The 24,373-nt window shown below is 44.9% G+C and overlaps 48 non-coding genes across 48 annotated transcripts; all 48 read left to right on the plus strand.

Moving 5' to 3' along the window:
• The first annotated feature begins 262 nt into the window (after nucleotides 1–262).
• TRNAT-UGU (transfer RNA threonine (anticodon UGU)) lies at nucleotides 263–335 on the plus strand. Its single transcript has one exon. It is a non-coding gene; the product is annotated as a tRNA-Thr (tRNA).
• Nucleotides 336–535: 200 nt separating this feature from the next.
• On the plus strand, nucleotides 536–608 carry TRNAT-UGU (transfer RNA threonine (anticodon UGU)). Its single transcript has one exon. It is a non-coding gene; the product is annotated as a tRNA-Thr (tRNA).
• Nucleotides 609–3,093: 2,485 nt separating this feature from the next.
• TRNAT-UGU (transfer RNA threonine (anticodon UGU)) lies at nucleotides 3,094–3,166 on the plus strand. Its single transcript has one exon. It is a non-coding gene; the product is annotated as a tRNA-Thr (tRNA).
• A 64-nt stretch (nucleotides 3,167–3,230) lies between these two features.
• On the plus strand, nucleotides 3,231–3,303 carry TRNAT-UGU (transfer RNA threonine (anticodon UGU)). The gene has a single exon. It is a non-coding gene; the product is annotated as a tRNA-Thr (tRNA).
• A 62-nt stretch (nucleotides 3,304–3,365) lies between these two features.
• TRNAT-UGU (transfer RNA threonine (anticodon UGU)) lies at nucleotides 3,366–3,438 on the plus strand. Its single transcript has one exon. It is a non-coding gene; the product is annotated as a tRNA-Thr (tRNA).
• Nucleotides 3,439–3,635: 197 nt separating this feature from the next.
• TRNAT-UGU (transfer RNA threonine (anticodon UGU)) lies at nucleotides 3,636–3,708 on the plus strand. Its single transcript has one exon. It is a non-coding gene; the product is annotated as a tRNA-Thr (tRNA).
• Nucleotides 3,709–3,774: 66 nt separating this feature from the next.
• Nucleotides 3,775–3,847, plus strand: TRNAT-UGU (transfer RNA threonine (anticodon UGU)). Its single transcript has one exon. It is a non-coding gene; the product is annotated as a tRNA-Thr (tRNA).
• Nucleotides 3,848–4,179: 332 nt separating this feature from the next.
• On the plus strand, nucleotides 4,180–4,252 carry TRNAT-UGU (transfer RNA threonine (anticodon UGU)). The gene has a single exon. It is a non-coding gene; the product is annotated as a tRNA-Thr (tRNA).
• A 200-nt stretch (nucleotides 4,253–4,452) lies between these two features.
• TRNAT-UGU (transfer RNA threonine (anticodon UGU)) lies at nucleotides 4,453–4,525 on the plus strand. Its single transcript has one exon. It is a non-coding gene; the product is annotated as a tRNA-Thr (tRNA).
• Nucleotides 4,526–8,856: 4,331 nt separating this feature from the next.
• TRNAI-UAU (transfer RNA isoleucine (anticodon UAU)) lies at nucleotides 8,857–8,929 on the plus strand. Its single transcript has one exon. It is a non-coding gene; the product is annotated as a tRNA-Ile (tRNA).
• Nucleotides 8,930–8,992: 63 nt separating this feature from the next.
• TRNAT-UGU (transfer RNA threonine (anticodon UGU)) lies at nucleotides 8,993–9,065 on the plus strand. Its single transcript has one exon. It is a non-coding gene; the product is annotated as a tRNA-Thr (tRNA).
• Nucleotides 9,066–9,131: 66 nt separating this feature from the next.
• Nucleotides 9,132–9,201, plus strand: TRNAT-UGU (transfer RNA threonine (anticodon UGU)). Its single transcript has one exon. It is a non-coding gene; the product is annotated as a tRNA-Thr (tRNA).
• Nucleotides 9,202–9,264: 63 nt separating this feature from the next.
• On the plus strand, nucleotides 9,265–9,337 carry TRNAT-UGU (transfer RNA threonine (anticodon UGU)). The gene has a single exon. It is a non-coding gene; the product is annotated as a tRNA-Thr (tRNA).
• Nucleotides 9,338–9,807: 470 nt separating this feature from the next.
• Nucleotides 9,808–9,880, plus strand: TRNAT-UGU (transfer RNA threonine (anticodon UGU)). The gene has a single exon. It is a non-coding gene; the product is annotated as a tRNA-Thr (tRNA).
• Nucleotides 9,881–9,943: 63 nt separating this feature from the next.
• On the plus strand, nucleotides 9,944–10,016 carry TRNAT-UGU (transfer RNA threonine (anticodon UGU)). The gene has a single exon. It is a non-coding gene; the product is annotated as a tRNA-Thr (tRNA).
• A 194-nt stretch (nucleotides 10,017–10,210) lies between these two features.
• Nucleotides 10,211–10,283, plus strand: TRNAT-UGU (transfer RNA threonine (anticodon UGU)). The gene has a single exon. It is a non-coding gene; the product is annotated as a tRNA-Thr (tRNA).
• Nucleotides 10,284–10,346: 63 nt separating this feature from the next.
• Nucleotides 10,347–10,419, plus strand: TRNAT-UGU (transfer RNA threonine (anticodon UGU)). The gene has a single exon. It is a non-coding gene; the product is annotated as a tRNA-Thr (tRNA).
• Nucleotides 10,420–10,482: 63 nt separating this feature from the next.
• On the plus strand, nucleotides 10,483–10,555 carry TRNAT-UGU (transfer RNA threonine (anticodon UGU)). Its single transcript has one exon. It is a non-coding gene; the product is annotated as a tRNA-Thr (tRNA).
• Nucleotides 10,556–10,618: 63 nt separating this feature from the next.
• Nucleotides 10,619–10,691, plus strand: TRNAT-UGU (transfer RNA threonine (anticodon UGU)). The gene has a single exon. It is a non-coding gene; the product is annotated as a tRNA-Thr (tRNA).
• Nucleotides 10,692–10,890: 199 nt separating this feature from the next.
• On the plus strand, nucleotides 10,891–10,963 carry TRNAT-UGU (transfer RNA threonine (anticodon UGU)). The gene has a single exon. It is a non-coding gene; the product is annotated as a tRNA-Thr (tRNA).
• Nucleotides 10,964–11,026: 63 nt separating this feature from the next.
• TRNAT-UGU (transfer RNA threonine (anticodon UGU)) lies at nucleotides 11,027–11,099 on the plus strand. The gene has a single exon. It is a non-coding gene; the product is annotated as a tRNA-Thr (tRNA).
• A 63-nt stretch (nucleotides 11,100–11,162) lies between these two features.
• Nucleotides 11,163–11,235, plus strand: TRNAT-UGU (transfer RNA threonine (anticodon UGU)). The gene has a single exon. It is a non-coding gene; the product is annotated as a tRNA-Thr (tRNA).
• A 63-nt stretch (nucleotides 11,236–11,298) lies between these two features.
• On the plus strand, nucleotides 11,299–11,371 carry TRNAT-UGU (transfer RNA threonine (anticodon UGU)). Its single transcript has one exon. It is a non-coding gene; the product is annotated as a tRNA-Thr (tRNA).
• Nucleotides 11,372–11,434: 63 nt separating this feature from the next.
• On the plus strand, nucleotides 11,435–11,507 carry TRNAT-UGU (transfer RNA threonine (anticodon UGU)). Its single transcript has one exon. It is a non-coding gene; the product is annotated as a tRNA-Thr (tRNA).
• A 64-nt stretch (nucleotides 11,508–11,571) lies between these two features.
• Nucleotides 11,572–11,644, plus strand: TRNAT-UGU (transfer RNA threonine (anticodon UGU)). Its single transcript has one exon. It is a non-coding gene; the product is annotated as a tRNA-Thr (tRNA).
• Nucleotides 11,645–11,707: 63 nt separating this feature from the next.
• On the plus strand, nucleotides 11,708–11,780 carry TRNAT-UGU (transfer RNA threonine (anticodon UGU)). Its single transcript has one exon. It is a non-coding gene; the product is annotated as a tRNA-Thr (tRNA).
• Nucleotides 11,781–11,843: 63 nt separating this feature from the next.
• TRNAT-UGU (transfer RNA threonine (anticodon UGU)) lies at nucleotides 11,844–11,916 on the plus strand. The gene has a single exon. It is a non-coding gene; the product is annotated as a tRNA-Thr (tRNA).
• Nucleotides 11,917–11,979: 63 nt separating this feature from the next.
• Nucleotides 11,980–12,052, plus strand: TRNAT-UGU (transfer RNA threonine (anticodon UGU)). The gene has a single exon. It is a non-coding gene; the product is annotated as a tRNA-Thr (tRNA).
• A 1,415-nt stretch (nucleotides 12,053–13,467) lies between these two features.
• Nucleotides 13,468–13,540, plus strand: TRNAI-UAU (transfer RNA isoleucine (anticodon UAU)). Its single transcript has one exon. It is a non-coding gene; the product is annotated as a tRNA-Ile (tRNA).
• Nucleotides 13,541–14,278: 738 nt separating this feature from the next.
• Nucleotides 14,279–14,351, plus strand: TRNAI-UAU (transfer RNA isoleucine (anticodon UAU)). Its single transcript has one exon. It is a non-coding gene; the product is annotated as a tRNA-Ile (tRNA).
• A 745-nt stretch (nucleotides 14,352–15,096) lies between these two features.
• TRNAT-UGU (transfer RNA threonine (anticodon UGU)) lies at nucleotides 15,097–15,169 on the plus strand. Its single transcript has one exon. It is a non-coding gene; the product is annotated as a tRNA-Thr (tRNA).
• A 471-nt stretch (nucleotides 15,170–15,640) lies between these two features.
• Nucleotides 15,641–15,713, plus strand: TRNAT-UGU (transfer RNA threonine (anticodon UGU)). The gene has a single exon. It is a non-coding gene; the product is annotated as a tRNA-Thr (tRNA).
• A 63-nt stretch (nucleotides 15,714–15,776) lies between these two features.
• TRNAT-UGU (transfer RNA threonine (anticodon UGU)) lies at nucleotides 15,777–15,849 on the plus strand. The gene has a single exon. It is a non-coding gene; the product is annotated as a tRNA-Thr (tRNA).
• A 63-nt stretch (nucleotides 15,850–15,912) lies between these two features.
• Nucleotides 15,913–15,985, plus strand: TRNAT-UGU (transfer RNA threonine (anticodon UGU)). Its single transcript has one exon. It is a non-coding gene; the product is annotated as a tRNA-Thr (tRNA).
• A 333-nt stretch (nucleotides 15,986–16,318) lies between these two features.
• TRNAT-UGU (transfer RNA threonine (anticodon UGU)) lies at nucleotides 16,319–16,391 on the plus strand. The gene has a single exon. It is a non-coding gene; the product is annotated as a tRNA-Thr (tRNA).
• A 199-nt stretch (nucleotides 16,392–16,590) lies between these two features.
• Nucleotides 16,591–16,663, plus strand: TRNAT-UGU (transfer RNA threonine (anticodon UGU)). The gene has a single exon. It is a non-coding gene; the product is annotated as a tRNA-Thr (tRNA).
• A 63-nt stretch (nucleotides 16,664–16,726) lies between these two features.
• On the plus strand, nucleotides 16,727–16,799 carry TRNAT-UGU (transfer RNA threonine (anticodon UGU)). The gene has a single exon. It is a non-coding gene; the product is annotated as a tRNA-Thr (tRNA).
• A 1,988-nt stretch (nucleotides 16,800–18,787) lies between these two features.
• On the plus strand, nucleotides 18,788–18,860 carry TRNAI-UAU (transfer RNA isoleucine (anticodon UAU)). Its single transcript has one exon. It is a non-coding gene; the product is annotated as a tRNA-Ile (tRNA).
• A 1,415-nt stretch (nucleotides 18,861–20,275) lies between these two features.
• On the plus strand, nucleotides 20,276–20,348 carry TRNAT-UGU (transfer RNA threonine (anticodon UGU)). The gene has a single exon. It is a non-coding gene; the product is annotated as a tRNA-Thr (tRNA).
• A 739-nt stretch (nucleotides 20,349–21,087) lies between these two features.
• TRNAI-UAU (transfer RNA isoleucine (anticodon UAU)) lies at nucleotides 21,088–21,160 on the plus strand. The gene has a single exon. It is a non-coding gene; the product is annotated as a tRNA-Ile (tRNA).
• A 199-nt stretch (nucleotides 21,161–21,359) lies between these two features.
• On the plus strand, nucleotides 21,360–21,432 carry TRNAT-UGU (transfer RNA threonine (anticodon UGU)). The gene has a single exon. It is a non-coding gene; the product is annotated as a tRNA-Thr (tRNA).
• A 742-nt stretch (nucleotides 21,433–22,174) lies between these two features.
• Nucleotides 22,175–22,247, plus strand: TRNAT-UGU (transfer RNA threonine (anticodon UGU)). The gene has a single exon. It is a non-coding gene; the product is annotated as a tRNA-Thr (tRNA).
• A 199-nt stretch (nucleotides 22,248–22,446) lies between these two features.
• Nucleotides 22,447–22,519, plus strand: TRNAT-UGU (transfer RNA threonine (anticodon UGU)). The gene has a single exon. It is a non-coding gene; the product is annotated as a tRNA-Thr (tRNA).
• Nucleotides 22,520–22,853: 334 nt separating this feature from the next.
• Nucleotides 22,854–22,926, plus strand: TRNAT-UGU (transfer RNA threonine (anticodon UGU)). Its single transcript has one exon. It is a non-coding gene; the product is annotated as a tRNA-Thr (tRNA).
• Nucleotides 22,927–22,985: 59 nt separating this feature from the next.
• TRNAI-UAU (transfer RNA isoleucine (anticodon UAU)) lies at nucleotides 22,986–23,058 on the plus strand. The gene has a single exon. It is a non-coding gene; the product is annotated as a tRNA-Ile (tRNA).
• A 402-nt stretch (nucleotides 23,059–23,460) lies between these two features.
• On the plus strand, nucleotides 23,461–23,533 carry TRNAT-UGU (transfer RNA threonine (anticodon UGU)). The gene has a single exon. It is a non-coding gene; the product is annotated as a tRNA-Thr (tRNA).
• Nucleotides 23,534–23,999: 466 nt separating this feature from the next.
• TRNAT-UGU (transfer RNA threonine (anticodon UGU)) lies at nucleotides 24,000–24,072 on the plus strand. Its single transcript has one exon. It is a non-coding gene; the product is annotated as a tRNA-Thr (tRNA).
• A 199-nt stretch (nucleotides 24,073–24,271) lies between these two features.
• Nucleotides 24,272–24,348, plus strand: TRNAT-UGU (transfer RNA threonine (anticodon UGU)). The gene has a single exon. It is a non-coding gene; the product is annotated as a tRNA-Thr (tRNA).
• Nucleotides 24,349–24,373: the final 25 nt, after the last annotated feature.

The raw sequence follows: 24,373 nt of genomic DNA on the forward strand, positions 1-24,373 counted from the left end.
TGGCTTAGTAGTGAACGCCTGTCTCTTAAACAGGAGATCACGAGTTCGATTCTCGCCGTGGCCTACTGACGTTCTAATTTCCCTTCATTTTTTTTCTTTTTATAATTAGAATGGAAACGCTTCCGAGGCCGCGGGGCTAAGTGGTGAGAGCGCCTGTCTTGTTAACAGGAGATCGCAAATTCGATTCTCGCCTAGCTCTACCGACGTTCTTACTTTCCCTTTAATTTTTTTCCTTTTATAATAAGAATGGAATTGCTTCCGAGGCCGCGTGGCTTATTGGTGAAAGCGCCTGTCTTGTATACAGGAGATCGCGAGTTCGATTCTCGCCGTGGTCTACCGACGTTCTTACTTTCCTTTTAATTTTTTTCATATTATAATAAGAATACCAACGCTTCTGGGGAAGCGTGGCTTAGTGGTGAAATCGCCTGTCTTGTTAACAGGAGATCGCAAGTTCGGTTCTCGCCTAGCTCTACCGACGTCCTTACTTTCCCTTCAATTTTTTTTCCTTTTATAATTAGAATGGAAACGCTTCCGAGGCCGCGTGGCTTAGTGGTGAAAGCGCCTGTCTTGTATACAGGAGATCGCGAGTTCGATTCTCGCCGTGGCCTACCGACGTTCTTACTTTCCCTTTAATTTATTTCCTTTTATAATAAGAATGGAAATGCTTCCGCGGAGGCGAGGCTTAGTGGTGAAAGCGCCTGTCTTGTTAACAGGAGATCGCAAGTTCAATTCTCGCCTAGCTCTACCGACGTTCTTACTTTCCCTTCAATTTTTTTTCCTTTTATAATAAGAATGGAAACGCTTCCGAGCAGGCGTGGCTTAGTAGTGAACGCCTGTCTCTTAAACAGGAGATCACGAGTTCGATTCTCGCCGTGGCCTACTGACGTTCTAATTTCCTTTCATTTTTTTTCTTTTTATAATTAGAATGGAAACGCTTCCGAGGCCGCGGGGCTAAGTGGTGAGAGCGCCTGTCTTGTTAACAGGAGATCGCAAATTCGATTCTCGTTTAGCTCTACCGACGTTCTTACTTTCCCTTTATTTTTTTTCCTTTTATAATAAGAATGGAATTGCTTCCGAGGAGGCGTGGCTAAGTGGTGAAAGCGCCTGTCTTGTTAACAGGAGATCGCAAGTTCAATTCTCGCCTAGCTCTACCGACGTTCTTACTTTCCCTTCAAATTTTTTCATATTATAATAAGAATGGCAACGGCTCCGAGGCCTCGTGGATAAGTGGTGAAAGCGCCTGTCTTGTAAACAGGAGATCCCAAGTTCGATTCTCACCGTGGCCTACCGACGTTCTTTCTTTCCCTTCAATTTTTTTTATAAAAAGAATACCAACGCTTCCGAGGCCGCGTGGCTAAGTGGTGAAAGCTGCTGTCTTGTATACAGGAGATTGCGAGTTCAATTATCGCCGTGGCCTACCGACGTTCTTACTTTCCCTTCAATTTTTTTCCTTTTATAATAAGAATGGAAACGCTTCCGAGCAGGCGTGGCTTAGTGGTGAAAGCGCCTGTCTTGTAAACAGGAGATCAAAAGTTCGATTCTCACCGTGGCCTACCGACGTTCTTTCTTTCCCTTCAATTTTTTTTATAAAAAGAATACCAACGCTTCCGAGGCCGCGTGGCTAAGTGGTGAAAGATGCTGTCTTGTATACAGGAGATCGCGAGTTCGATTCTCGCCGTGGCCTACCGACGTTCTTACTTGTCCTTCAATTTTTTTTATAATAAGAATGGAAATGCTTCCGAGGAGGCTAGGCTTAGTGGTGAAAGCGCCTGTCTTGTAAACAGGAGATCGAGAGTTCGATTATCGCCGTGGGTTGGTGGTTTTGTTGCCTAAATCGGGGGATTTGACTCTTCTGAAAAATTGGAGGCCAATTACCCTATTGAATGGCGATAGGAAACTCCTTGCTAAGGTTTTTACTCGCCGTGTTTCGCCGCTTTTACCTTTAATTACGTCACCGTGTCAAACTGGTGGCATTCGTGGGCGTACCATTTCCGATACTCCCCGTTTTCTGTCTGATGTCATGGAGTTTTTAAAAATGGAAAATAGGCCAGGGATTTTTCTTCAACTCGATTTGTTAAAAGCGTTCGATCGGGTGGAATGGTCGTATCTATTTGCAATCTTAGAAGCCTTTGGTTTCGGCGCTCGCTTCCGCGCTTGGATTCAGATGTTTTTAGGTGGCGCCAAGACAGCTATTAAGCTTCATGGATATGTTACCGATTTTTTTGTCATTAGCCGCTCGGTTCGTCAAGGGTGTCCGCTCAGTCCTTTGCTGTACGTTCTATCGTCTGAGCCTTTTTGCGCTTTACTCGAAACGGACAAACGTATTTCTCGGATAATGCTCACGGACTTAACACCGTCCCCTGTGGTGTTTCAACATATCGATGACACTTCCATTCTCGTCACTGGGCCAAGGGATGTTATTTACGTTTTGGAGGATATTGAACTTTATTGCCAGTCTTCGGGAGCTGTCATCAATCTTGCAAAAAGTTCTGGTTGTTTGCTCGGCTCCTTGCGATTTCACGCGGACCAGACTGTATCTGGACTTGTTATTAGCGCCCGTTCAATAAAGGTATTGGGCGTGACCTTGGGCTATGACCATGACGTCGTTTCCACGATCAACTGGGAGGGCCGGTATGAAAAATTTAAAAATGTCCTACACATAAGAATGGAAACGCTTCCGAAGCCGCGTGGTTAAGTTATGAAAGCGCCTGTCTTGTAAACAGGAGTTCGCGAGTTTGATTCTCGCCGTGGCCTACCGACGTTCTTAATTTCCCTTCAATTTTTTTCTCATATTAAAATAAGAATAACAATGCTTACGAGGCAAAGTGGCTTAGTGGTGAAAGCGCCTGTCTTGTAAACAGGAGATCGCGAGTTCGTTTCTCGTCGTGGCCTACCGACGTTCTTACTTTCCCTTCAATTTATTTCATATAATAATAAGAATTACAACAGCTCCGAGGCCGCGTGGCTAAGTGGTGAGAGCGTCTGTCTTCTAAACAGGAGGTCGCGAGCTATATTCTCGCCGTGACCTACCGTTGTTCTTACTTTCCCTTCAATTTTTTTTTAATATTAGAATAAGAATATCAACGATTGTGAGGCCACGTGGCTAAGTGGTGAAAGCGTCTGTCTTGTAAACAGGAGGTCGCAAGCTCGATTCTCGCCGTGGCCTACCGACGTTCTTACTTTCATTTCATATTTTTTTCCTTTTATAATAAGAATGGCAACAGCTCCGAGGCCGCGTGGCTAAGTGGTGAAAGCGCCTGTCTTGTAAACAAGAGATCGCGAGTTCGATTCTCGCCGCGATCTACCGACGTTCTTACTTTTCCTTCAGTTTTTTCATATTATAATAAGAATGGCATCGGATCCGGGGCCGCGTGGCTAAGTGGTGAAAGCGCCTGTCTTGTAAACAGGAGATCGCGAGTTCGATTCTCGCCGCGGCCTACTGACGTTCTAACTTCCCTTCAATTTTTTTCCTTTTATAATAAGAATGGAAACGCTTCCGAGCAGGCGTGCCTTAGTGGTGAAAGCGCCTGTCTTGTAAACAGGAGATCACGAGTTCGATTCTCGCCGAGCCGTACTGACGTTCTAACTTCCCTTCATTTTTTTTCTTTTTATAATAAGAATGGAAACGCTTCCGAGGCCGCGGGGCTAAGTGGTGAAAGCGCCTGTCTTGTAAACAGGAGATCGCGAGTTCGATTCTCACCGTGGCCTACCGACGTTCTTACTTTCCCTTTAATTTTTTATTTTTTATTATAATAAGCATGGCTACGGCTCCGAGGCCGCGTGGCTAAGTGGTGAAAGCGCCTGGCTTGTAAACAGGAGATCGCGAGTTCGATTCTCGCCGTGTCCTACCGACGTTCTTACTTTCCCTTTAATTTTTTTCCTTTTATAATAAGAATGGAAACGCTTCCGAGCAGGCGTGGCTTAGTAGTGAACGCCTGTCTCTTAAACAGGAGATCACGAGTTCGATTCTCGCCGTGGCCTACTGACGTTCTAATTTCCCTTCATTTTTTTTCTTTTTATAATTAGAATGGAAACGCTTCCGAGGCCGCGGGGCTAAGTGGTGAGAGCGCCTGTCTTGTTAACAGGAGATCGCAAATTCGATTCTCGCCTAGCTCTACCGACGTTCTTACTTTCCCTTTAATTTTTTTCCTTTTATAATAAGAATGGAATTGCTTCCGAGGCCGCGTGGCTTATTGGTGAAAGCGCCTGTCTTGTATACAGGAGATCGCGAGTTCGATTCTCGCCGTGGTCTACCGACGTTCTTACTTTCCTTTTAATTTTTTTCATATTATAATAAGAATACCAACGCTTCTGGGGAAGCGTGGCTTAGTGGTGAAATCGCCTGTCTTGTTAACAGGAGATCGCAAGTTCGGTTCTCGCCTAGCTCTACCGACGTCCTTACTTTCCCTTCAATTTTTTTTCCTTTTATAATTAGAATGGAAACGCTTCCGAGGCCGCGTGGCTTAGTGGTGAAAGCGCCTGTCTTGTATACAGGAGATCGCGAGTTCGATTCTCGCCGTGGCCTACCGACGTTCTTACTTTCCCTTTAATTTATTTCCTTTTATAATAAGAATGGAAATGCTTCCGCGGAGGCGTGGCTTAGTGGTGAAAGCGCCTGTCTTGTTAACAGGAGATCGCAAGTTCAATTCTCGCCTAGCTCTACCGACGTTCTTACTTTCCCTTCAATTTTTTTTCCTTTTATAATAAGAATGGAAACGCTTCCGAGCAGGCGTGGCTTAGTAGTGAACGCCTGTCTCTTAAACAGGAGATCACGAGTTCGATTCTCGCCGTGGCCTACTGACGTTCTAATTTCCTTTCATTTTTTTTCTTTTTATAATTAGAATGGAAACGCTTCCGAGGCCGCGGGGCTAAGTGGTGAGAGCGCCTGTCTTGTTAACAGGAGATCGCAAATTCGATTCTCGTTTAGCTCTACCGACGTTCTTACTTTCCCTTTATTTTTTTTCCTTTTATAATAAGAATGGAATTGCTTCCGAGGAGGCGTGGCTAAGTGGTGAAAGCGCCTGTCTTGTTAACAGGAGATCGCAAGTTCAATTCTCGCCTAGCTCTACCGACGTTCTTACTTTCCCTTCAAATTTTTTCATATTATAATAAGAATGGCAACGGCTCCGAGGCCTCGTGGATAAGTGGTGAAAGCGCCTGTCTTGTAAACAGGAGATCCCAAGTTCGATTCTCACCGTGGCCTACCGACGTTCTTTCTTTCCCTTCAATTTTTTTTATAAAAAGAATACCAACGCTTCCGAGGCCGCGTGGCTAAGTGGTGAAAGCTGCTGTCTTGTATACAGGAGATTGCGAGTTCAATTATCGCCGTGGCCTACCGACGTTCTTACTTTCCCTTCAATTTTTTTCCTTTTATAATAAGAATGGAAACGCTTCCGAGCAGGCGTGGCTTAGTGGTGAAAGCGCCTGTCTTGTAAACAGGAGATCAAAAGTTCGATTCTCACCGTGGCCTACCGACGTTCTTTCTTTCCCTTCAATTTTTTTTATAAAAAGAATACCAACGCTTCCGAGGCCGCGTGGCTAAGTGGTGAAAGATGCTGTCTTGTATACAGGAGATCGCGAGTTCGATTCTCGCCGTGGCCTACCGACGTTCTTACTTGTCCTTCAATTTTTTTTATAATAAGAATGGAAATGCTTCCGAGGAGGCTAGGCTTAGTGGTGAAAGCGCCTGTCTTGTAAACAGGAGATCGAGAGTTCGATTATCGCCGTGGGTTGGTGGTTTTGTTGCCTAAATCGGGGGATTTGACTCTTCTGAAAAATTGGAGGCCAATTACCCTATTGAATGGCGATAGGAAACTCCTTGCTAAGGTTTTTACTCGCCGTGTTTCGCCGCTTTTACCTTTAATTACGTCACCGTGTCAAACTGGTGGCATTCGTGGGCGTACCATTTCCGATACTCCCCGTTTTCTGTCTGATGTCATGGAGTTTTTAAAAATGGAAAATAGGCCAGGGATTTTTCTTCAACTCGATTTGTTAAAAGCGTTCGATCGGGTGGAATGGTCGTATCTATTTGCAATCTAAGAAGCCTTTGGTTTCGGCGCACGCTTCCGCGCTTGGATTCAGATGTTTTTAGTTGGCGCCAAGACAGCTATTAAGCTTCATGGATATGTTACCGATTCTTTTGTCATTAGCCGCTCGGTTCGTCAAGGGTGTCCGCTCAGTCCTTTGCTGTACGTTCTATCATCTGAACCTTTTTGCGCCTTACTCGAAACGGACAAACGTATATGTCGGATAATGCTCACGGACTTAACACCGTCCCCTGTGGTGTTTCAACATATTGATGACACTTCCATTCTCGTCACTGGGCCTAGGGATGTTACTTACCTTTTGGAGGATATTGAACTTTATTGCCAGTCTTCGGGAGCTGCCATTAATCTTGCAAAAAGTTCTGGTTGTTGGCTCGGCTCCTTGCGGTTTCACGCGGACCAGACTGTGGCTGGGCTTGTTATTAGCGCCCGTTCAATAAAGGTATTGGGCGTGACCTTGGGCTATGACCATGACGTCGTTGCCACGATGAACTGGGAGGGCCGGTATGAAAAATTTAAAAATGTCCTACACGTTTGGAAGGGTCGTAGTCTGACCATTTTTGGGAAAGTCATTATCATTAACGTGTTAGGAGCGTCGATATTGTGGCATATTCTGGAGGTTTTTGATTTACCGGACCGCTGGTTCTCTGATTTTAAGCGGCTCATGTTGGATTTTATTTGGAAGGATCGCCCACATTCTATATCGTACGAAACCTTAACTCGCCATAAGAGTCAAGGCGGGTTTGGATTAATCAATCTTCGGATCAAACAGAAGGTACTTCGTCTGAAGGAATGTTTGCAGCTCGCTACCGGGTCCAAGCCTTCGCATGTCGCATGCGTTGCGTCTCGGTTCTTTGACGAATATGGCGGCGGACTTCGCCAGGGTCTCTCAATGCTACGGATTAGAATTGAACGTCGTCTGCTTTGCGCTATCCCGAATCGCCATGGATCAATGTTATTGGCTTGGAAAGAGTTCTTGGCTCTCACGCGATGGACCTTGGTTCCTTTGACCAACCCTATTATGGAGCCCCTATTTTATAACTCAAATCTTTTAATCACGAACATTTCTTTGGCTGAGCGGCGTCTTCTTGCTTCTTGTGGCGTGGTCTACCTGAAAGATATTTGCTACGAGGTCATCCTGGGGTTTCTTCCGGATGAAGCCTTTTTGGAATTGACCGCAGATTCCGGAATCGGTCGCCGTCGGTTGTTGCAAATTTTTCAAAGGATCAAAGATTCTCTCCCTCCCGCGGTACATCGAGTGATACATAGTAAAGAGGTCTACGAGCTTGAGACACGGCCAACGTTCGCGCTGGTCGCGGACACAGGGATCTCTGTGGAATTGGACAAAATTACATCTACGTCAATTTCCAAAACTTTCAATGCCGTAAACCCGATTCCGGAATCGAATGGTGAAGAACGTTGGCGGGCTTTCTTCGGGGGCCCTTTACAGAAGTTCCGGGTTCCATCACTTGTCAATTCTACGTTGGGTCCCCGATTGTCAAGTATGAATCTCCGAGTGTATCATATGGGGTTCATGGTCAAGCAGCGGCTATTTCGCGCCGGCATAACAGACGATGATCAGTGCCCGCTATGTGGCCTTGAAAAGGAGTCAGTTTCGCATTTATTTTTGGAATGTCAAGATACGCACGAATGGCTCGATTGGTTATTTTCTTCAGTGTTGTCGCTGTACACGCTGTTTGGTGAAAAGGACATGTGGACGCGTTATATCGTCTTTGGACTCAAGCCTAAAACTGCGGACTCTAAAGAGCATTGGGAGGTCGCTTCCATATTAACTGCTATTGCCAAAGAAGCCATTTGGAGTAATCGTTGTTTGTACAATTTGGGGCAGATAACCAATAAGCGTACGCTTTTTTCCCGTTTTCGTGCTCTCATAAAAACTGAGGCTCGGTACCGCGTGCAATGGCTACTCCTTCATAAGCCGGGTTGTACGGCCGCAATAGATATTTTTCGTAACATATGAGGGGTCAATAATCTTGGAGATATCCTTATGGTCATTAATATTTAAAGTACTTTATTGAAATGTGTATTTTGTTGTATTTGCAGAAGTTATTATTTTCTATAACTGAGGATTTTTTATCAATGATATTTTGCTTATTTATTTTTCATGTTGTTTCTAACTTCAATTGTGTAATGCTTTTAATAACACTGCTTCACATATATATAACATTGCTGGATGTACGTAGGTTTAAATTGTTAAATTTGTTTTAAATATTAACACTGTGCAATAATGCATGTAACAAAATTAAAAATTTTATAAAAAAAAAAAAAAGCGCCTGTCTTGTAAACAGGAAATCGCAAGTTCGATTCTCGCCGTGAACTACCGACGGTCTAACTTCCCTTCATTTTTTTTTTCTTTTTATAATAAGATTGGAAACGCTTCGAAGGCCGCGTGGCTAAGTGGTGAAAGCGCCAGTCTTGAAAACAGGATATCGTTAGTTCGATTCTAGCCGTGGCCTACCGACGTTCTTACTTTCCCTTCAATTTATTTCATATTATAATAAGAATGGCAACGGATCCGAGGCCACGTGGCTAAGTGGTGAAAGCGCCTGTCTTGTCAACAGGAGATCGCGAGTTCATTTCTCGTCGTAGCCTACCGACGTACTTACTTTCCCTTCAATTTTTTTCCTTTTATAATAAGAATGGAAACGCTTCCGAGCAGGCGTGGCTTAGTGGTGACAGCGCCTGTCTTGTAAACAGGAGATCAAGAGCTCGATTCTCGCCGTGGCCTACTGACGTTCTAACTTCCCTTCATTTTTTTTTCTTTTTATAATAAGAATGGAAACACTTCCGAGGCCGCGTGGCTTAGTGGTGAAAGCGCCTGTCTTATAAACAAGAGATCGTGAGTTCGATTCTCACCGTGGCCTACCCACGATCTAACTTTCCCTTTAATTTTTTTAATATTATAATAAGAATACCAACGCTTCCGAGGCCGCGTGGCTTAGTGGTGAAAGCGCCTGTGTTGTAAACAGGAGATCGCGAGTTCGATTCTCGCCGTGGCCTACCGACGTTCTTACTTTCCCTTTAATTTTTTTCCTTTTATAATAAAAATGGAAACGCTTCCGAGCAGGCGTAGCTTAGTGGTGAAAGCGCCTGTTTTGTATACAGGAGATCGCGAGTTCGATTCTCGCCGTGGCCTACCGACGTTCTTTCTTTCCCTTCAATTTTTTTCATATTATAATAAGAATACCAACGCTTCCGAGGCCGCGTGGCTTAGTGGTGAAAGCGCCTGTCTTGTAAACAGGAGATCGCGAGTTCGATTCTCGCCGTAGCCTACCGACGTTCTTACTTTCCCTTTAATTTTTTTCCTTTTATAATAAGAATGCAAACGCTTCCGAGCAGGCGTGGCTTAGTGGTGAAAGCGCCTATCTCTTAAACAGGAGATCACGAGTTCGATTCTCGCCGTGGCCTGCTGACGTTCTAATTCCCCTTCATATTTTTTCTTTTTATAATAAGAATTGAAACGCTTCCGAGGCCGCGGGGATAAGTGGTGAGAGCGCCTGTCTTGTTAAAAGGAGATCGCAAGTTCGATTCTCGCCTAGCTCTACCGACGTTCTTACTTTCCCTTCAATTTTTTTCCTTTTATAATTAGAATAGGAACGCTTCCGAGCAGGCGTGGCTTAGTGGTGACAGCGCCTGTCTTGTAAACAAGAGATCGCGAGTTCGATTCTCACCGTGGCCTACCCACGATCTAACTTTCCCTTCAATTTTTTTAATATTATAATAAGAATACCAACGCTTCCGAGGCCGCGTGGCTAAGTGGTGAAAGCGCCTGTCTTGTAAACAGGAGATCGCGAGTTCGATTCTCGCCGTGGCCTACCGACGTTCTAACTTTCCCTTCAATTTATTGCATATTATAATAAGAATGGCAACCTCTCCGAGTCCGCGTGGCTAAGTGGTGAAAGCGCCTGTCTTGTAAACAGGAGATCACGAGTTCGATTCTCGCCGTGGCCTACCGACGTTCTTACTTTCCCTTCAATTTTTTTTATTATAAGAATGGAAATGCTTCCGAGGAGGCGTGGCTTAGTGGTGAAAGCGCCTGTCTTGTAAACAGGAGATCGCGAGTTCGATTATCGCCGTGGGATACCGACGTTCTTACTTTCCCTTCAATTTGTTTCAAATTATAATGAGAATACCTTCGCTTCCGAGGCCACGTGGCCAAGTGGTGAAAGCGCCTGTCTTGTAAACAGGAAATCGCAAGTTCGATTCTCGCCGTGGCCTACCGACGGTCTAACTTCCCTTCATTTTTTTTTCTTTTTATAATAAGATTGGAAACGCTTCGAAGGCCGCGTGGCTAAGTGGTGAAAGCGCCTGTCTTGTCAACAGGAGATCGCGAGTTCGATTCTCGCCGTGGCCTACCGACGTTCTAACTTTCCCATCAATTTATTGCATATTATAATAAGAATGGCAACCTGTCCGAGGCCACGTGGCTAAGTGGTGAAAGCGCCTGTCTTGTAAACAGGAGATCGCGAGTTCGATTCTCGCCGTGGCCTACCGACGTTCTAACTTTCCCTTCAATTTATTGCATATTATAATAAGAATGGCAACCTCTCCGAGTCCGCGTGGCTAAGTGGTGAAAGCGCCTGTCTTGTAAACAGGAGATCACGAGTTCGATTCTCGCCGTGGCCTACTGACGTTCTAATTTCCCTTCATATTTTTTTCTTTTTATAATAAGAATTGAAACGCTTCCGAGGCCGCGGGGCTAAGTGGTGAGAGCGCCCGTCTTGTAAACAGGAGATCGCGAGTTCGATTATCGCCGTGGGATACCGACGTTCTTACTTTCCCTTCAATTTGTTTCAAATTATAATGAGAATACCTTCGCTTCCGAGGCCACGTGGCCAAGTGGTGAAAGCGCCTGTCTTGTAAACAGGAAATCGCAAGTTCGATTCTCGCCGTGGCCTACCGACGGTCTAACTTCCCTTCATTTTTTTTTCTTTTTATAATAAGATTGGAAACGCTTCGAAGGCCGCGTGGCTAAGTGGTGAAAGCGCCTGTCTTGTCAACAGGAGATCGCGAGTTCGATTCTCGCCGTGGCCTACCGACGTTCTAACTTTCCCTTCAATTTATTGCATATTATAATAAGAATGGCAACCTCTCCGAGGCCACGTGGATAAGTGGTGAAAGCGCCTGTCTTGTAAACAGGAGATCGCAAGTTCGATTCTCGCCGTGGCCTACCGACGTTCTAACTTTCCCATCAATTTATTGCATATTATAATAAGAATGGCAACCTGTCCGAGGCCACGTGGCTAAGTGGTGAAAGCGCCTGTCTTGTAAACAGGAGATCGCGAGTTCGATTCTCGCCGTGGCCTACCGACGTTCTAACTTTCCCTTCAATTTATTGCATATTATAATAAGAATGGCAACCTCTCCGAGTCCGCGTGGCTAAGTGGTGAAAGCGCCTGTCTTGTAAACAGGAGATCACGAGTTCGATTCTCGCCGTGGCCTACTGACGTTCTAATTTCCCTTCATATTTTTTTTCTTTTTATAATAAGATTGGAAACGCTTCGAAGGCCGCGTGGCTAAGTGGTGAAAGCGCCTGTCTTGTCAACAGGAGATCGCGAGTTCGATTCTCGCCGTGGCCTACCGACGTTCTAACTTTCCCTTCAATTTATTGCATATTATAATAAGAATGGCAACCTCTCCGAGGCCACGTGGCTAAGTGGTGAAAGCGCCTGTCTTGTAAACAGGAGATCGCAAGTTCGATTCTCGCCGTGGCCTACCGACGTTCTAACTTTCCCATCAATTTATTGCATATTATAATAAGAATGGCAACCTGTCCGAGGCCACGTGGCTAAGTGGTGAAAGCGCCTGTCTTGTAAACAGGAGATCGCGAGTTCGATTCTCGCCGTGGCCTACCGACGTTCTAACTTTCCCTTCAATTTATTGCATATTATAATAAGAATGGCAACCTCTCCGAGTCCGCGTGGCTAAGTGGTGAAAGCGCCTGTCTTGTAAACAGGAGATCACGAGTTCGATTCTCGCCGTGGCCTACTGACGTTCTAATTTCCCTTCATATTTTTTTCTTTTTATAATAAGAATTGAAACGCTTCCGAGGCCGCGGGGCTAAGTGGTGAGAGCGCCCGTCTTGTAAACAGGAGATACCAAATTCGATTCTCGCCGTGGCCTACCGACATTCTTACTTTATCTTCAATTTTTTCCTTTTATAATAAGAATGGAAATGCTTCCGAGGCCGCGTGGCTTAGTGGTGAAAGCGCCTGTCTTATAAACAAGAAATCGCGAGTTCGATTCTCACCGTGGCCTACCCACGATCTAACTTTCCCTTCAATTTTTTTCATATTATAATAAGAATACCAACACTTCTGGGGAAGCGTGGCTTAGTGGTGAAATCGCGTGTCTTGTTAACAGGAGATCGCGAGTTTGATTCTCGCCGTGGCCTACCGACGTTCTTACTTTCCCTTTAATTTTTTTCCTTTTATAATAAAAATGGAAACGCTTCCGAGCAGGCGTAGCTTAGTGGTGAAAGCGCCCGTCTTGTTAACAGGAGATCGCAAGTTCAGTTCTCGCCTAGCTCTACCGACGTTCTTACTTTCCCTTCAATTTTTTTCCTTTTATAATAAGAATGGGAACGCTTCCGAGCAGGCGTGGCTTAGTAGTGAAAGCGCCTGTTTTGTATACAGGAGATCGCGAGTTCGATTCTCGCCGTGGCCTACCGACGTTCTTAATTTCCCTTTAATTTTTTTCCTTTTATAATAAGAATGGAAACGCTTCCGAGCAGGCGTGGCTTAGTAGTGAAAGCGCCTGTTTTGTATACAGGAGATCGCGAGTTCGATTCTCGCCGTGGCCTACCGACGTTCTTACTTACCCTTCTTTTTTTTTTATTATAAGAATGGAAGTGCTTCCGAGGAGGCGTGGCTTAGTGGTGAAAGCGCCTGTCTTGTTAACAGGAGATCGCAAGTTCGATTCTCGCCGTGGCCTACTGACGTTCTAATTTCCCTTCATATTTTTTTCTTTTTATAATAAGAATTGAAACGCTTCCGAGGCCGCGGGGCTAAGTGGTGAGAGCGCCCGTCTTGTAAACAGGAGATACCAAATTCGATTCTCGCCGTGGCCTACCGACATTCTTACTTTATCTTCAATTTTTTCCTTTTATAATAAGAATGGAAACGCTTCCGAGGCCGCGTGGCTTAGTGGTGAAAGCGCCTGTCTTATAAACAAGAAATCGCGAGTTCGATTCTCACCGTGGCCTACCCACGATCTAACTTTCCCTTCAATTTTTTTCATATTATAATAAGAATACCAACACTTCTGGGGAAGCGTGGCTTAGTGGTGAAATCGCCTGTCTTGTTAACAGGAGATCCCAAATTCGATTGTCGCCGTGGCCTACCGACATTCTTACTTTATCTTCAATTTTTTCCTTTTATAATAAGAATGGAAACGCTTCCGAGGCCGCGTGGCTTAGTGGTGAAAGCGCCTGTCTTATAAACAAAAGATCGCGAGTTCGATTCTCGCCGTGGCCTACCGACGTTCTTACTTTCCCTTCAATTTTTTTCCTTTTATAATAAGAATCAAAACTCTTCAGAGGCCGCGGGGCTAAGTGGTGAAAGCGCCCGTCTTGTAAACAGGAGATCCCAAATTCGATTCTCGCCGTGGCCTACCGACATTCTTACTTTATCTTCAATTTTTTCCTTTTATAATAAGAATGGAAACGCTTCAGAGGCCGCGGGGCTAAGTGGTGAAAGCGCCCGTCTTGTAAACAGGAGATCCCAAATTCGATTGTCGCCGTGGCCTACCGACATTCTTACTTTATCTTCAATTTTTTCCTTTTATAATAAGAATGGAAACGCTTCCGAGCAGGCGTGGCTTAGTGGTGACAGCGCCTGTCTTGTAAACAGGAGATCACGAGCTCGATTCTCGCCGTGGCCTACTGACGTTCTAACTTCCCTTCATTTTTTTTTCTTTTTATAATAAGAATCAAAACGCTTCAGAGGCCGCGGGGCTAAGTGGTGAAAGCGCCCGTCTTGTAAACAGGAGATCCCAAATTCGATTCTCGCCGTGGCCTACCGACATTCTTACTTTATCTTCAATTTTTTCCTTTTATAATAAGAATGGAAACGCTTCAGAGGCCGCGGGGCTAAGTGGTGAAACGCCCGTCTTGTAAACAGGAGATCCCAAATTCGATTGTCGCCGTGGCCTACCGACATTCTTACTTTATCTTCAATTTTTTCCTTTTATAATAAGAAAGGAAACGCTTCCGAGGCCGCGTGGCTTAGTGGTGAAAGCGCCTGTCTTATAAACAAGAGATCGCGAGTTCGATTCTCACCGTGGCCTACCCATGATCTAACTTTCCCTTCAATTTTTTTCATATTATAATAAGAATACCAACGCTACTGGGGAAGCGTGGCTTAGTGGTGAAATCGCCTGTCTTGTTAACAGGAGATCGCGAGTTCGATTCTCGCCGTGGCCTACCGACGTTCTTACTTTCCCTTCAATTTATTTTATATTATAATAAGAATGGCACCTTCCCCGAGGCCGCGTGGCTAAGTGGTGAAAGCGCCCGTCTTGTAAACAGGAGATCCCAAATTCGATCATCGCCGTGGCCTACCGACATTCTTACTTTATCTTCAATTTTTTCCTTTTATAATAAGAATGGAAACGCTTCAGAGGCCGCGGGGCTAAGTGGTGAAAGCGCCCGTCTTGTAAACAGGAGATCCCAAATTCGATTGTCGCCGTGGCCTACCGACATTCTTACTTTATCTTCAATTTTTTCCTTTTATAATAAGAATGGAAACGCTTCCGAGGCCGCGTGGCTTAGTGGTGAAAGCGCCCGTCTTGTAAACAGGAGATCCCAAATTCGATTCTCGCCGTGGCCTACCGACATTCTTACTTTATCTTCAATTTTTTCCTTTTATAATAAGAATGGAAACGCTTCCGAGCAGGCGTGGCTTAGTGGTGAAAGCGCCTGTCTTGTAAACAGGAGATCACGAGCTCGATTCTCGCCGTGGCCTACTGACGTTCTTACTTTCCCTTCAATTTATTTTATATTATATTAAAATAAGAATGGCAACGGCTCCGAGTCCACGTGGCTAAGTGGTGAAAGCGCCTGTCTTGTACACAGGAGATCGCGAGTTCGATTCTCGCCGTGGCCTACCGACGTTCTTACTTTCCCTTCAATTTATTTTATATTAAAATAAGAATGGCAACGGCTCCGAGTCCACGTGGCTAAGTGGTGAAAGCGCCTGTCTTGTAAACAGGAGATCGCGTGTTCGATTATCGCCGTGGCCTACCGACGTTCTTACTTTCCCTTCAATTTATTTTATATTATAATAAGAATGGCATCTGCTCCGAGGAGGCGTGGCTTAGTGGTGAAAGCGCCTGTCTTGTTATCAGGAGATCGCAAGTTCGATTCTCACCGTGGCCTACCGACGTTCTTATTTTCCCTTCAATTTTTTTCATATTATAATAAGAATACCAACGCTACTGGGGAAGCGTGGCTTAGTGGTGAAATCGCCTGTCTTGTTAACAGGAGATCGCAAGTTAGATTCTCGCCTAGCTTTACCGACGTTCTTACTTTCCCTTCAACTTTTTTCTTTTTATAATAAGAATGGAGACGCTTCCGAGGCCGCGTGGCTTAGTGGTGAAAGCGCCTGTCTTGTAAACAGGAGATCGCGAGTTCGATTCTCGCCGTGGCCTACCGACGTTCTAACTTTCCCTTCAATTTATTGCATATTATAATAAGAATGGCAACCTCTCCGAGGCCACGTGGCTAAGTGGTAAAAGCGCCTGTCTTGTAAACAGGAGATCGCGAGTTCGATTCTCGCCGTGGCCTACCGACGTTCTTACTTTCCCTTCAATTTATTTTATATTATAATAAGAATGGCAACCTCTCCGAGTCCGCGTGGCTAAGTGGTGAAAGCGCCTGTCTTGTAAACAGGAGATCGCGAGTTCGATTATCGCCGTGGCCTACCGACGTTCTTACTTTCCCTTCAATTTATTTTATATTATAATAAGAATGGCGTCTGCTCCGAGGCTGCGTGGCTAAGTGGTGAAAGCGCCTGTCTTGTAAACAGGAGATCGCGAGTTCGATTCTCAGCGTGACCTACCGACGTTCCTACTTTGTTCAATTTTTTTCATATTATAATAAGAATACCAACGCTTCTGGGGAAGCGTGGCTTAGTGGTGAAATCGCCTGTCTTGTTAACAGGAGATCGCAAGTTCGATTCTCGCCTAGCTCTACCGACGTTCTAACTTTCCCTTCAATTTTTTTCCTTTTATAATAAGAATGGAAACGCTTCCGAGGCCGCGTGGCTTAGTGGTGAAAGCGCCTGTCTTGTAAACAGGAGATCGCGAGTTCGATTCTCGCCGTGGCCTACCGACGTTCTAACTTTCCCTTCAATTTATTGCATATTATAATAAGAATGGCAACCTTTCCGAGGCAACGTGCCTAAGTGGTGAAAGCGCTTGTCTTGTAAACAGGAGATCGCGAGTTCGATTCTCGCCGTGGCCTACCGACGTTCTTACTTTCCCTTCAATTTATTTTATATTAAAATAAGAATGGCAACGGCTCCGAGTCCACGTGGCTAAGTGGTGAAAGCGCCTGTCTTGTAAACAGGAGATCGCGAGTTCGATTATCGCCGTGGCCTACCGACGTTCTTACTTTCCCTTCAATTTATTTTATATTATAATAAGAATGGCATCGGCTCCGAGGCCGCGTGGCTAAGTGGTGAAAGCGCCTGTCTTGTAAACAGGAGATCGCGACTTCGATTCTCACCGTGGCCTACCGACGTTCTTACTTTCCCTTCAATTTTTTTCATATTATAATAAGAATACCAACGCTTCTGGGGAAGCGTGGCTTAGTGGTGAAATCGCCTGTCTTGTTAACAGGAGATCGCAAGTTCGATTCTCGCCTAGCTCTACCGACGTTCTTACTTTCCCTTCAATTTTTTTCCTTTTATAATAAGAATGGAGACGCTTCCGAGGCCGCGTGGCTTAATGGTGAAAGGGGGAGTTGCGTTCGAGCTTTTGGAGAGTGCAGGTCGTTCGATTTTGCGCTCCGTGTTTTCGTCGCTCTAAGCCTAAGCGGGGTATTTTACCAATTTATTTTTCTTTCGGTTATTATTCGTGCATTTAAATCTATAGTTGTTAATTTATTAATTTGGTAAGCCCTCCTGGGTGTTTCTACCCAGGATGGACGCATTCAAGAGATCGGTTTTTATTGATTTTAAACGAAATCTACCAAGTTTTGAAGTTGTGTCTACGGCGGTGATTGCGAACTTTGGTCTCGATTGTGCATCTGCTTTAGTTGTCTGTGATGAGGGTGGTTACATTCTCACCTTGAAGACTTTGGCCGATGTCGAGGGCGTTATTGATTCGGGCTTGGATATTGACGGTGAGATATATGAAATTTCAAGCGTTTCTGCGAAGACGGTGACTGTCACCTTTTCGGACTTACCTGAGTTTGTGACTGATGAAGCCGTTTTATCCAAATTAACGTCGCTTGGCTGTGAAATCAAGGGTCCGCTTGTTTGGCATAGAAAGGCATCATTCTATTGCGGACTTCGTACCGTTCGTGTTACCTTACCTGAGAGTCTGTCATCATTACCATATCGCTTACGAGTTGCCGATGCTGTTGGTCGGGAGAAGTTTTACGCTGTCCGACATGATTCTCAGTTGAAAATATGTAATAAATGTTATTCTCCTGACCATATTTATCGCAATTGTCCGGATTTCAAGTGCTTCAAGTGCGAGAAGCAGGGTCATGTTGTTCGGGAGTGTCCACTTTGGCCGCGTATGGCGTCCCGCGACTCTGATACGGCGGCTGTCGATGGTGCGGCCGGTGACGCGATGGTCGTTGATCCTGTCTCAGTCGCTATTCCTCAAGGTTCTTCGGTCCGGGCTGGTGGCGGTGAGTCTTCAGTCGTCGGCGCCGGTCTCAAGTCTGATCCGCGTCGGAGTGCTAAGCATTCGTTGTCGTCTAGTGATGGTGATTTCGGAAAGAAAATGTCTTCTTCTGGCTCTGCTCCGAAAGTAAAGAAAGTTCCCTCTAAAATGCCTCTGGTCCCTTTCGAGGGTCATCGCCGGCCTGATTGGTGGCCTAGGGAGGTTGTCTGGCCTCCATCTTCAGAGAACGAATTTTACGCCCGGGTGTGTCGGTATCAGGGTCAGCCTGTTACCAGTCCTCTGTATAAGGACTTTGTGATCCCGGATGATTACGGTTTCAATGTATAAGTTACACATTAATGGTGATTGATTTTCTTAATGTTTTGCGGCCTTTTCTGTGTTCTGTCGGTTCTAAGCCTTTGCTTCCCATTTTCAATAAGAAGTGTTTTTTCGTTAATTTATTTCTTCTTAATCGTCTTTAATGCTGTTTTATATCTACTAATGCCTATTTTTGTTCATGAATTATTTCTACAACATGTACTGCCTGATAGTGTTTGATACGTTGCTTTAATTTTTTTTATTTCTCGCTATTGTTTAATCAATATTATCTAATCGTTTTTCTTTCTTTATCGATGTTCATTTTCGCGACCGATTTATCAAATGTTACTTTGTATTTTTTTCCTTGTTCTATTATCTTGTTGCATTTCGCTTTTTGTACCATACACGCGTCGTGTATTTTTTTAATGATATAATTAAAAAAAAAAAAAAAAAAAAAGCGCCTGTCTTGTAAACAGGAGTTCCCAAATTCGATTCTCGCCGTGGCCCACCGACATTCTTACTTTATCTTCAATTTTTTCCTTTTATAATAAGAATGGAAACGCTTCCGAGGCCGCGTGGCTTAGTGGTGAAAGCGCTTGTCTTATAAACAAGAGATCGCGAGTTCGATTCTCACCGTGGCCTACCCACGATCTAACTTTCCCTTCAATTTTTTTAATATTATAATAAGAATACCAACGCTTACGAGGAAGCGTGGCTTAGTGGTGAAAGCGCCTGTCTTGTAAAGAGGAGATCGCGAGTTCGATTCTCGCCGTGGCCTACCGACGTTCTTACTTTCCCTTTAATTTTTTTCCTTTTATAATAAGAATGCAAACGCTTCCGAGCAGGCGTGGCTTAGTGGTGAAAGCGCCTGTCTCTTAAACAGGAGATCCCGAGTTCGATTCTCGCCGTGGCCTACTGACGTTCTAATTCCCCTTCATATGTTTTCTTTTTATAATAAGAATTGAAACGCTTCCGAGGCCGCGGGGCTAAGTGGTGAGAGCGCCCGTCTTGTTAACAGGAGATCGCAAGTTCAATTCTCGCCTAGCTCTACCGACGTTCTTACTTTCCCTTCAATTTTTTTCCTTTTATAATAAGAATGGGAACGCTTCCGAGCAGGCGTGGCTTAGTAGTGAAAGCGCCTGTTTTGTATACAGGAGATCGCGAGTTCGATTCTCGCCGTTGCCTACCGACGTTCTTAATTTCCCTTTAATTTTTTTCCTTTTATAATAAGAATGGAAACGCTTCCGAGCAGGCGTGGCTTAGTAGTGAAAGCGCCTGTTTTGTATACAGGAGATCGCGAGTTCGATTCTCGCCGTGGCCTACCGACGTTCTTACTTACCCTTCTTTTTTTTTTATTATAAGAATGGAAGTGCTTCCGAGGAGGCGTGGCTTAGTGGTGAAAGCGCCTGTCTTGTTAACAGGAGATCGCAAGTTCGATTCTCGACTAGCTCTACCGACGTTCTTACTTTCCCTTCAATTTTTTTCCTTTTATAATAAGAATGGAAACGCTTCCGAGCAGGCGCGGCTTAGTGGTGACAGCGCCTGTCTTGTAAACAGGAGATCACGAGCTCGATTCTCGCCGTGGCCTACTGACGTTCTAACTTCCCTTCATTTTTTTTTCTTTTTATAATAAGAATCAAAACGCTTCAGAGGCCGCGGGGCTAAGTGGTGAAAGCGCCCGTCTTGTAAACAGGAGATCCCAAATTCGATCATCGCCGTGGCCTACCGACATTCTTACTTTATCTTCAATTTTTTCCTTTTATAATAAGAATGGAAACGCTTCAGAGGCCGCGGGGCTAAGTGGTGAAAGCGCCCGTCTTGTAAACAGGAGATCCCAAATTCGATTGTCGCCGTGGCCTACCGACATTCTTACTTTATCTTCAATTTTTTCCTTTTATAATAAGAATGGAAACGCTTCCGAGGCCGCGTGGCTTAGTGGTGAAAGCGCCTGTCTTATAAACAAAAGATCGCGAGTTCGATTCTCACCGTGGCCTACCCATGATCTAACTTTCCCTTCAATTTTTTTAATATTATAATAAGAATACCCACGCTTCCGAGGCCGCGTGGCTTAGTGGTGAAAGCGCCTGTCTTGTAAACAGGAGATCGCGAGTTCGATTCTCGCCGTGGCCTACCGACGTTCTTACTTTCCCTTCAATTTTTTTCCTTTTATAATAAGAATCAAAACGCTTCAGAGGCCGCGGGGCTAAGTGGTGAAAGCGCCCGTCTTGTAAACAGGAGATCCCATATTCGATTCTCGCCGTGGCCTACCGACATTCTTACTTTATCTTCAATTTTTTCCTTTTATAATAAGAATGGAAACGCTTCAGAGGCCGCGGGGCTAAGTGGTGAAAGCGCCCGTCTTGTAAACAGGAGATCCCAAATTCGATTGTCGCCGTGGCCTACCGACATTCTTACTTTATCTTCAATTTTTTCCTTTTATAATAAGAATGGAAACGCTTCCGAGCAGGCGTGGCTTAGTGGTGACAGCGCCTGTCTTGTAAACAGGAGATCACGAGCTCGATTCTCGCCGTGGCCTACTGACGTTCTAACTTCCATTCATTTTTTTTTCTTTTTATAATAAGAATCAAAACGCTTCAGAGGCCGCGGGGCTAAGTGGTGAAAGCGCCCGTCTTGTAAACAGGAGATCCCAAATTCGATTCTCGCCGTGGCCTACCGACATTCTTACTTTATCTTCAATTTTTTCCTTTTATAATAAGAATGGAAACGCTTCAGAGGCCGCGGGGCTAAGTGGTGAAAGCGCCCGTCTTGTAAACAGGAGATCCCAAATTCGATTGTCGCCGTGGCCTACCGACATTCTTACTTTATCTTCAATTTTTTCCTTTTATAATAAGAAAGGAAACGCTTCCGAGGCCGCGTGGCTTAGTGGTGAAAGCGCCTGTCTTATAAACAAGAGATCGCGAGTTCGATTCTCACCGTGGCCTACCCATGATCTAACTTTCCCTTCAATTTTTTTCATATTATAATAAGAATACCAACGCTACTGGGGAAGCGTGGCTTAGTGGTGAAATCGCCTGTCTTGTTAACAGGAGATCGCGAGTTCGATTATCGCCGTGGCCTACCGACGTTCTTACTTTCCCTTCAATTTATTTTATATTATAATAAGAATGGCATCTGCTCCGAGGCCGCGTGGCTAAGTGGTGAAAGCGCCTGTCTTGTAAACAGGAGATCCCAAGTTCGATTCTCGCCGTGGCCTACCGACGTTCTTACTTACACTTCTTTTTTTTTATTATAAGAATGGAAGTGCTTCCGAGGAGGCGTGGCTTAGTGGTGAAAGCGCCTGTCTTGTTAACAGGAGATCGCAAGTTCGATTCTCGACTAGCTCTACCGACGTTCTTACTTTCCCTTCAATTTTTTTCCTTTTATAATAAGAATGGCAACGCTTCCGAGCAGGCGTGGCTTAGTGGTGACAGCGCCTGTCTTGTAAACAGGAGATCACGAGCTCGATTCTCGCCGTGGCCTACTGACGTTCTTACTTTCCCTTCAATTTATTTTATATTATATTAAAATAAGAATGGCAACGGCTCCGAGTCCACGTGGCTAAGTGGTGAAAGCGCCTGTCTTGTAAACAGGAGATCGCGTGTTCGATTATCGCCGTGGCCTACCGACGTTCTTACTTTCCCTTCAATTTATTTTATATTATAATAAGAATGGCATCTGCTCCGAGGAGGCGTGGCTTAGTGGTGAAAGCGCCTGTCTTGTTATCAGGAGATCGCAAGTTCGATTCTCACCGTGGCCTACCGACGTTCTTATTTTCCCTTCAATTTTTTTCATATTATAATAAGAATACCAACGCTACTGGGGAAGCGTGGCTTAGTGGTGAAATCGCCTGTCTTGTTAACAGGAGATCGCAAGTTAGATTCTCGCCTAGCTTTACCGACGTTCTTACTTTCCCTTCAACTTTTTTCTTTTTATAATAAGAATGGAGACGCTTCCGAGGTCGCGTGGCTTAGTGGTGAAAGCGCCTGTCTTGTAAACAGGAGATCGCGAGTTCGATTCTCGCCGTGGCCTACCGACGTTCTTACTTTCCCTTCAATTTATTTTATATTATAATAAGAATGGCTACCTCTCCGAGTCCGCGTTTCTAAGTGGTGAAAGCGCCTGTCTTGTAAACAGGAGATCGCGATTTCGATTATCGCCGTGGCCTACCGACGTTCTTACTTTCCCTTCAATTTATTTTATATTATAATAAGAATGGCATCTGCTCCGAGGCTGCGTGGCTAAGTGGTGAAAGCGACTGTCTTGTAAACAGGAGATCGCGAGTTCGATTTTCGCCGTGGCCTACCGACGTTCTTACTTTCCCTTTAATTTTTTTCCTTTTATAATAAGAATGCAAATGCTTCCGAGCAGGCGTGGCTTAGTGGTGAAAGCGCCTGTCTTTTAAACAGGAGATCACGAGTTCGATTCTCGCCGTGGCCTACTGATGTTCTAATTTCCCTTCATATTTTTTCTTTTTATGATAAGAATTGAAACGCTTCCGAGGCCGCGGGGCTAAGTGGTGAGAGCGCCTGTCTTGTTAACAGGAGATCGCAAGTTCGATTCTCGCCTAGCTCTACCGACCTTCTTACTTTCCCTTCAATTTTTTTCCTATTATAATTAGAATGGGAACGATTTCGAGGCCGCGTGGCTTAGTGGTGAAAGTGCCTGTCATGTAAACAGGAGATCGCGAGTTCGATTCTCGCCGTGGCCTACCCATGATCTAACTTTCCCTTCAATTTTTTTTTATTATAAGAATGGAAATGCTTCCGAGGCCGCGTGGCTTAGTGGTGAAAGCGCCTGTCTTATAAACAAGAGATCGCGAGTTCGATTCTCACCGTGGCCTACCCACGATCTAACTTTCCCTTCAATTTATTGCATATTATAATAAGAATGGCAACGGCTCCGAGGCCTCGTGGATAAGTGGTGAAAGCGCCTGTCTTGTAAACAGGAAATCGCAAGTTCGATTCTCGCCGTGGCCTACCGACGTTCTAACTTTCCCTTCAATTTATTGCATATTATAATAAGAATGGCAATCTCGCCGTGGCCTACTGACGTTCTAATTTCCCTTCATTTTTTTTCTTTTTATAATAAGAATTGAAACGCTTCCGAGGCCGCGGGGCTAAGTGGCGAGAGCGCCTGTCTTGTTAACAGGAGATCGCAAGTTCGATTCTCGCCGTGGCCTCCCGACGTTCTTACTTTCCCTTCAATTGATTTTATATTATAATAAGAATGGCAACGGCTCCGAGGCCGCGTGGCTAAGTGGTGAAAGCGCCTGTCTTGTATACAGGAGTTCGCGAGTTCCATTCTCGCCGTGGCCTACCGACGTTCTTACATTCCCTTCAATTTTGTTTTATAATAAGAATGTAAATGCTTCCGAGGAGGCGTGGCTTAGTGGTTAAAGCGCCTGTCTTGTTAACAGGAGATCGCCAGTTCGATTATCGCCTAGCTCTACCGACGTTCTTACTTTCCCTTCAATTTTTTCCTTTTATAATAAGAATGGAATCGCTTCCGAGGCCGCGTGGATAAGTGGTGAAAGCGCCTGTCTTGTAAACAGGAGATCCCAAGTTCGATTCTCGCCGTGGCCTACCGACGTTCGTTCTTTCCCTTCAATTTTTTTCCCTTTATAATAAGAATGGAAACGCTTCCGAGCAGGCGTGGCTTAGTGGTGAAAGCGCCTGTATTGTAAACAGGAGATCGCGAGTTCGATTCTCGCCGTGGCCTACCGACTTTCTAACTTTTCCTTCAATTTATTGCATATTATAATAAGAATGGCAACCTCTCCGAGGCCACGTGGCTAAGTGGTGAAAGCGCCTGTCTTGTAAACAGGAGATCTTAAGTTCGAATCTCACCGTGGCCTACTGACGTTCTTATTTTCCCTTCAATTTTTTTCCTTTTATAATAAGAATGGAAACGCTTTCGAGGAAGCGTGGCTTAGTGGTGAAAGCGCCTGTCTTGTAAACAGGAGATCTTAAGTTCGATTCTCACCGTGGCCTACCGACGTTCTTACTTTCCCTTCAGTTTTTTTCCTTTTATAATAAGAATGGAAACGCTTCCGAGGAAGCGTGGCTTAATGGTGAAAGCGCCTGTCTTGTAAACAGGAGATCGCGAGTTCGATTCTCGCCGTGGCGTACCGACGTTCTTACTTTCCCTGCAATTTT

Source organism: Leiobunum rupestre, chromosome 3 (assembly GCF_980474605.1).
Source record: "Leiobunum rupestre chromosome 3, qqLeiRupe1.1.hap1, whole genome shotgun sequence".
Classification (NCBI taxonomy): domain Eukaryota; kingdom Metazoa; phylum Arthropoda; class Arachnida; order Opiliones; family Sclerosomatidae; genus Leiobunum; species Leiobunum rupestre.